At 26.7% G+C, this 7,493-nt stretch overlaps 1 pseudogene; it reads left to right on the top strand.

The window, feature by feature from the left end:
* Positions 1 to 2,076: 2,076 nt before the first annotated feature.
* Positions 2,077 to 7,191, top strand: LOC120256381 (annotated as a pseudogene).
* Positions 7,192 to 7,493: the final 302 nt, after the last annotated feature.

Raw genomic sequence — 7,493 nt, 5'->3', positions numbered from 1 at the left:
ACTGCTCATAATGATGCAAGAGCCGCCGATTTTCATCCGATGAGCTACTATGGACATCCCTAGATTTGAAATCTAGGGACGCCCCTAGATGATGGGTTCTAGTATGATATATGATATATATATAGTTAAATATCATCATGCGACGCTCGAGAGAACATCCGCAGATGATGTCATGAGAATTCTTTAATAGGATTGAACGACCGCGATTGATTCGCCATCGCGCTGAGATTGATTGGATGGTTCGTATTAAAAATCATCGCGATCCCCACTTTTTACTCGCTTATAAATAGACATGTTGTTACGTTTGACTGATCGGTGCAATCGCTTTGGATTGAAACTCAACGGGCTCATATCAACGCTCAGTAGTTACAAATCTTTTGAACGCAAGGCGATATGCATCCTCATATATATATATATATATATACATACACACATATGTAGATGTATACATAACTGAAATTTATAATTGCAGCTCCCTTTACTTGTACTTTGAGCCCTTTAATCGGAGGTTCCTAAGATTTCAGTCTAGGGTAATTAATAATAGAGCTTGCCTCTATTAGGAAAGGAAGAGCCCATAAAGATAAAAATAAATAAAAGAAAATAACATTTGTGATTCGATATATCGCCTGGTGTCCTTTCACCGACATCGGACATGACACTAGGGCGCATATTTTCGATCCCACAAGGAGAATTAGAGATCATGATGTATTTTTCATTAATTTCCCTTGATTTATTATTTTAAAATTTTTAATGAGAGGTATGAGACTAAAAGAAAAGAATAACTCAAAAATCCCAAATTGAATTTGAATGAATATTTGATAATGTTGTTTTGTTTTTTGTTGGCATATATTAGGTTTAATTAAAGAAGAAGAGTTGAAGCAATTATTTTTTTCCTTTTGTAAAACATTTACCCAAAGTGTTTGCTTAAATTTTGATGTAAATTTGAGTTTGTTGGATTTTGGTTTGTACTATTTAAATGCAGATAGGAAGAATATTGAAAACTATGTGTGAATATGAATTCAAGATATTTTTTTGCTTGATTATCTTTATGGAAAATATAAATATAGTTTTTTATGCAATATTTTGTCAATCATTATAATGTTTGAATTTTCTTCTACAATATTATTTTATATTCCTACTTATGTAAAAACTTTATATGTAAATTTATTTTAAAATACAATCAATGCCAAATTTTATTATCATTAGACATTATTTATCTTTATTGACTCTAATTTAGAAAAAAATTATTTATATATTTAAAGATACCCGCAGCATTAGCACGGGCCACCCTACTAGTGTAAATTAAACCCCTCCAATTAATTAATCAATAGATAAAAATTATAAGACTCGGAAAGTCTACTGAGCGTGCTTTATTTTATCAAATCAATTTACACAAACCATTGACTAGATTTTGCGATAGGTACATGGACTCTCAAAATTTTATTTTATTTTATTTTATAAATATGTGATAAATGATTTTTATTTAAGAGAAATCAGAGACTATTCAAGGCACACATGCCAAAAGACCAAAAAGCTTTTGGTAAAAAAATATATTTAGTATATATTTAAACTTTAATATATTTATGAACTTAAAGTTAATTTTTTAATTTGATTAGTATTAGTTAAAATAATTTCTAAATACATTTATATTATTGAGTTGAATTTAGATGTAATTCAAACTAATTTTGTCAATTGCCCACATAACAGTCAAACAAGAACTCATGAAATGATTAAGAAATCATTTTTTTTTTTCCAAAGTAAATTTTATTAATTTACTCCAAAATCAAAATTAAACAAACAAACCATTATTTTGTTTTAGCTGCCGGTGGTTGAAACTTCCAATAATTTGTACAAAACTTTATTAGACATTGAGTGGACTGTTTATTAATATAAAAAATCTTGAATGATCAACCTTTGCCTCCTAAACAACGTCACTCATGACATATCTCTTCTCTCTTTCCCTTTGATAAATACTATCACTTTGCACATCCTCACACTAAATAGGATTCTTTCTTTTCACCCTCATCTTCATCTTCATATTTTTTTTCATATATATAAATATATATTTATATATAGATGGAAGGGAAAAGGGTGGCAGTGGGATGGGCAGCAAGAGATCCAAGAGGAGTGTTGTCTCCGTACACTTTCACTCTAAGGTCATCTCAAAACCATGCTTTCTAATTATTTCTAGACAATATTGTCCATTTTGTTTGTTTACATGGTTTTTTTGTCATTTAAAATAAAATTTAATTTTATAATTTCAAACTGTTAAATATAATATGTGTATTATGGAAAGTTGGAATTTCATTCTTTCGTTCATCAAAAGTAAGTTTTTAAATTCATTGATTATTTTTTTTTTAATTCTTTATAAATCCATATTTGATTACAAACGTAACATATTCGTTTTTAAATTTTTATTTCTAGTCGATTTTTTTGTCATATTAACATCACATAAATTGTTTTAAAATTTTTAAATAATATTTCAAATAAAAGTTCCTGAATATATATATGTAATTGTTTGAATATGAAGAATAAGTATTGATTAAGAACAATATTGGAAATGATATCTTGTATTGTATTAAACTTCATCTTGATTTTTGATGATTATATAAACAATTAGTAATTTACAGGTCACCACACGAGAAATCATTCAATTCAAAATCATTTTTAATTATTTAAAAAAATATATATTATCCTTCACAACAAAGCATGGCAAGTTGATTACCATATTAAAAAAGAAATAATATATGTTTTTTTTATACAGGGAAATGGGACCTAAAGATGTGATGCTTAGAGTGCTGTATTGTGGACTTGATCACACAGATGTGCACCAAATGAGGAATGAGATCCATTTGACAATTTACCCCATAGTGCCAGGGTTAGTTCTGTCCATTTCTTTTACATTTTTATAATATTTTTATTTTATTTCACTTTATAACTCATTTTATTATTGAAATTGAATCGATCATTATATGATAAATTTAAATTAAGTAACAAGTAGCCATCTTCTAAAGTTTGTTTTTATATATATATATATATATATATTTAATTGGTTTAAATGTCTTCTTTTATATTTATTATTGGCTTAAATGCATTTTAGTTATTAAATTATATCACTATATTCATTGGGCTTCATAAAAAAATAAAATACATTTGTTTTGGTCTAAAATTCAATAAATAATTGTGAATTTGAATATGCATGCTCACTTTTTTTCATTTTTTTTAAATAGTTATAAGTGTTTTCCCTCCATTTCTAAATAAGTGATGTTTTAGGAAAAATAAGATTAGATTTTTTATTTTTAATTTTCCAAATTTACTCTTTCTCCAATAAAGGACTTACATAATCTTCAAGCTCCTTAAATTGTTAAACTCCATTCCAACGCTCTCCTTCCAACATATTAAATTACCAAGCTTCATAAAATAATCAACTATTATAAATTTACTAAAAATTGAAATAAAATTTTAAAATAATTGGACTAAACAATAAAATAAGCTAAGATTTTGACTTCTTTATTTTTATTAAAATAATATCCGAATGTGGGAAGGAGGGGAGGGATCACAAAATTACAAGAAAACACTTATTTAATTAAGTGATGAAATTACTATGACATAGACTAGAAATAAAATTTAACCTAAATAATTAAGATTTTCTTCTCTAAGTTCATGTTTATATAAGTAGGATGTTTTTTTTTTTTTCCTGACATTTCTTTTTTAACATGTGGAATTTTATACTTCTATATGGAAACATTTTGCTTGCATGATTTGCATTTGCAATATTAAAAATATATGATTGGACTTCATATGATTTAACAATATTAACAAGTTCATCAATAATTTTAAGTGACTTTTTATATTGTAAAGATTAAATAGCACCGAAAGACCCCATGCCTAAAACATTCAAATTAAGAGATATAAAAAAAATTCAAATTTTTAGTTTAAATTACAATCAAAATGCAAAAAATTTTGGTATTAATAAAAAATTAACAGGGGAGATATGAGGTGGGAGAGGAATGTTAGATGAGAGAAAATTACATTTTTTCAAAAAAAAATTTTCAGCTAAATACTCCACTATTAAACGTTTTTCTTCATCGTAGTACTAAAAAAATGACACTTATTTGCCAATGGGGGAGTAAAATATAGCTAGTAATTTCATGAGATAAACAAATCATTGAGATGCATAAACTGTTGGTACATATGCATGAATATGTATACATACAAATTTAAGTGTAATTTTAATTTTGATAATTTATTTATTTATTTTTGGTGGAAGGCATGAGGTTGTGGGAGAGGTAATGGAGATGGGGAAAGAGGTAGAAGGGAGGTTTAAGATGGGTGACATTGTGGGTGTTGGCTGCATTGTAGGATCATGTGGGGAATGTGCTTGTTGCAAGTCTAACAGGGAGCAATATTGTAGCAAAATGGTCTTTACCTACAACGGTATAGATGTTGATGGCCGACCCAACTACAGGTGGATTTGCATCTGCCATGATTGTCAATCATAGGTTAGTTATTTCTTTCATGTTGTTTTTATTGTGAGTATTTTGTGTATAACTATACATGGTTGAACATGATCAATGATTTCAAGTTGAATGGTTTTGTTTCAAAATTGATAATATAACTAGTTATAGTTTATTAGAGAATTTTTCCCCATAAATTTCCTTTCAATATTAATTTCAATCTTTATTTTTTCTAAATATTAAATTTAACCTTTATATGGTGTCATTTTTTTCATTTTCATATCTTAGAATGACTCTGTTTATTAGTCAATATATAATCTCAATCCATTTTATTTGTTTTAAAAGTTTTTTAATTTAAAAAATAACTTGTATGATAATACTATTATGATTAAATCAGATTAACTTTGATTGTGGAAAGTTGATAAAAATAATTATTCGTTTATGATCAAATGCCAAGTAATAGATAAAATAAATTAACTGTGTAAATTACAGTAGCCAAAAATGACTTTGGCCATATATATGGCATATCAAAACATTAATTTAAAAATTAGGGAAAAATTCAAAACCAATGTGGTTTTCCGAGTTTTTGCAAAAATAAGGAATGTGGAAATTTTTGTTTTCGATTCATGATATGTGGTTTTCCAGTTCTAGACCGTCGATGACGGTGTTAAGCTTTCGACTTTTGGTGAGGGCGAAAATGATTCATTTTATGTAAAAATCATTCATGTGAGCTTAAAAAACATGATTTTCAGCATGATTTTGTTTGATTTTTGGAATTTAAGTTTTTTTTGTTCAGTGAAATTTTGGAAGAGAAATAAATTTTTTTAAAAAAATATATATTTTTTGTTATATAAGTCGATTTTTAAATAAAATGATGATTATGATCATGTGAGTTAACACCGTTAATGACTTGATAACATCTTTTTCTTTTTATGTAAATTTGAGAAACCACACATCATAAAATCGGACAAACTTCGGAAACCACAAGGTTTTTTTTATTTGTACTTTTCCCTAAAAATTATTATTAGTTTAAGATAAAAGTGTTAGCATGTTTATTGAACTTGAGTTTGAATAAGTGGCTGGTTTGAGTTTTATAACAAAATAATAATAATAATAATAATAATAATAATAATAATAATAATAATCACACTGCATTCTTCTAACATAACACGATACAGGTTTGTGGTTAGTATTCCAAAGAAACTAGCACCAGAACAAGCGGCACCGCTACTATGTGCAGGAGTAACAGCATACAGCCCTCTAAAGCATTTCTGCAGAAAGGAAGACAACAACGAGGGTGGCGTTAAAGTTGGAATTCTAGGATTAGGAGGAGTAGGACATGTAGGAGTCATAATAGCAAAAGCAATGGGACATCATGTTACAGTGATAAGCTCTTCAAACAAGAAGGAAGAAGAAGCATTACAGCATTTGGGAGCTGATGCTTATCTTGTTAGCACTGACACAAAAGAGATGGATGAAGCTGTTGCAAGCTTGGACTTCATTCTTGATACCATACCAGCCCTTCATTCTATCAATTCTTATCTTTCTCTTTTGAAGCCTGATGGCAAGATTTTGCTTGTTGGTGTTTCTCCTCAAGATCTTCAAGTTAATTCATCAGCTCTTATTTTAGGTAAGTAAGATCACTAATTATTATTATTATTATTATTATTATTATTATTATTATTATTATTATTTTGATAAAAGTTTATATTCTAATTAATGTTTGTTTTGTGTGAGAGTTTCGGATGATAGAAGTGTGTTATCAAACTTTGAGTTCATAAATACTGATTGAAATTAAAAAAATGAGCTTCATTTAGGAAAATATTATGAGTTGATTATATTATCATCCCACATCAATCTTTTTCTTGGATATTCGTCAACTAATTTAATAATTTTATACATAAATTCAATGCTTTAATTCATAAATTTTAGAGTAACTCATGTATAAAAATTCTTCTCATAATATTTTCCACAATATCTACTTTGTGTATCTTTTGCTCCATAATAATAATAATAGTAGTAGTAGTAGTAATAATAATAATAATAATAATAATAATAATAATAATAATAATAATAATAATAATAATAATAATAATAATATTTTTATGATCGGTGACTAAGAAATAAAAATAAAAATAAAAAGATAATTAGTAAATATAAATAAGTGACAAAAATTATTGACTAATAGATCATTACCTTCCATATCTCATGTATTAATTTTTTTTATGTATAGAATAAACTTCTTATCATGCTATATATATATATATATATAACTATATAACTTTATATGCTCTCCAATTCTTACTTATTAAGTTTCATTTATTAAAAAAGGAAAGGAAAGAATTTATATTTCATTTTATAAGTTTACACTTGTGCTAATTTTATTTCAGGAAGAAAGACAATAACAGGGAGTTTCATTGGTAGCATTGCTGATATACAAGAAGTTCTAAACTTTTGGGAGGAAAAGGAGTTGAAATCAATGGTTGAGGTTGTGAAGATGGATTATGTGAACAAAGCTGTGGAACGAATGGAGAAAAATGATGTTAGATATAGGTTCGTATTGGATGTGCATGGAAGTGATCTTTCTTAATATATATATATATATATATTGCATTTTTAATCTTAAATATTTTCAAGGTTCATCACCAATAAACATTGCACAAGTTGGTAATCTATTTTGATTTCATATTATCATGTTGTAATTTTTTCATTGATAATTTTTAGACCATTATGTTATGATTAATCCTAAATTATGATATGCACTCTCTTATTTGTATTATTGAATTGTACAAATTTGAATTGTGATGTTAATATGCTTTTTTTTTTTAATTATATTTGTATATTATGAAAACGGATTTTGGGTTTATGAATCCTTTTAATTATATGATTAATTCAAAAAATTATGGTTAAAATTGCTTTTTCCCCTAGTTTATTAATGAAAAATAATTTTTTAATCAAAAGAAAGAATCCATTTGCTCATTAATTTGCTAAGTTATCAGTCATTTGCTTATATTGGATGAAGATTTGGTATGCACA

The sequence above is a fragment of the Dioscorea cayenensis genome, chromosome 3 (genome assembly GCF_009730915.1).
Source record: "Dioscorea cayenensis subsp. rotundata cultivar TDr96_F1 chromosome 3, TDr96_F1_v2_PseudoChromosome.rev07_lg8_w22 25.fasta, whole genome shotgun sequence".
Taxonomy (NCBI): domain Eukaryota; kingdom Viridiplantae; phylum Streptophyta; class Magnoliopsida; order Dioscoreales; family Dioscoreaceae; genus Dioscorea; species Dioscorea cayenensis.
Note: the sequence above shows the minus strand (reverse complement) of the source record. Positions and strands in the feature narration are given on the sequence as shown.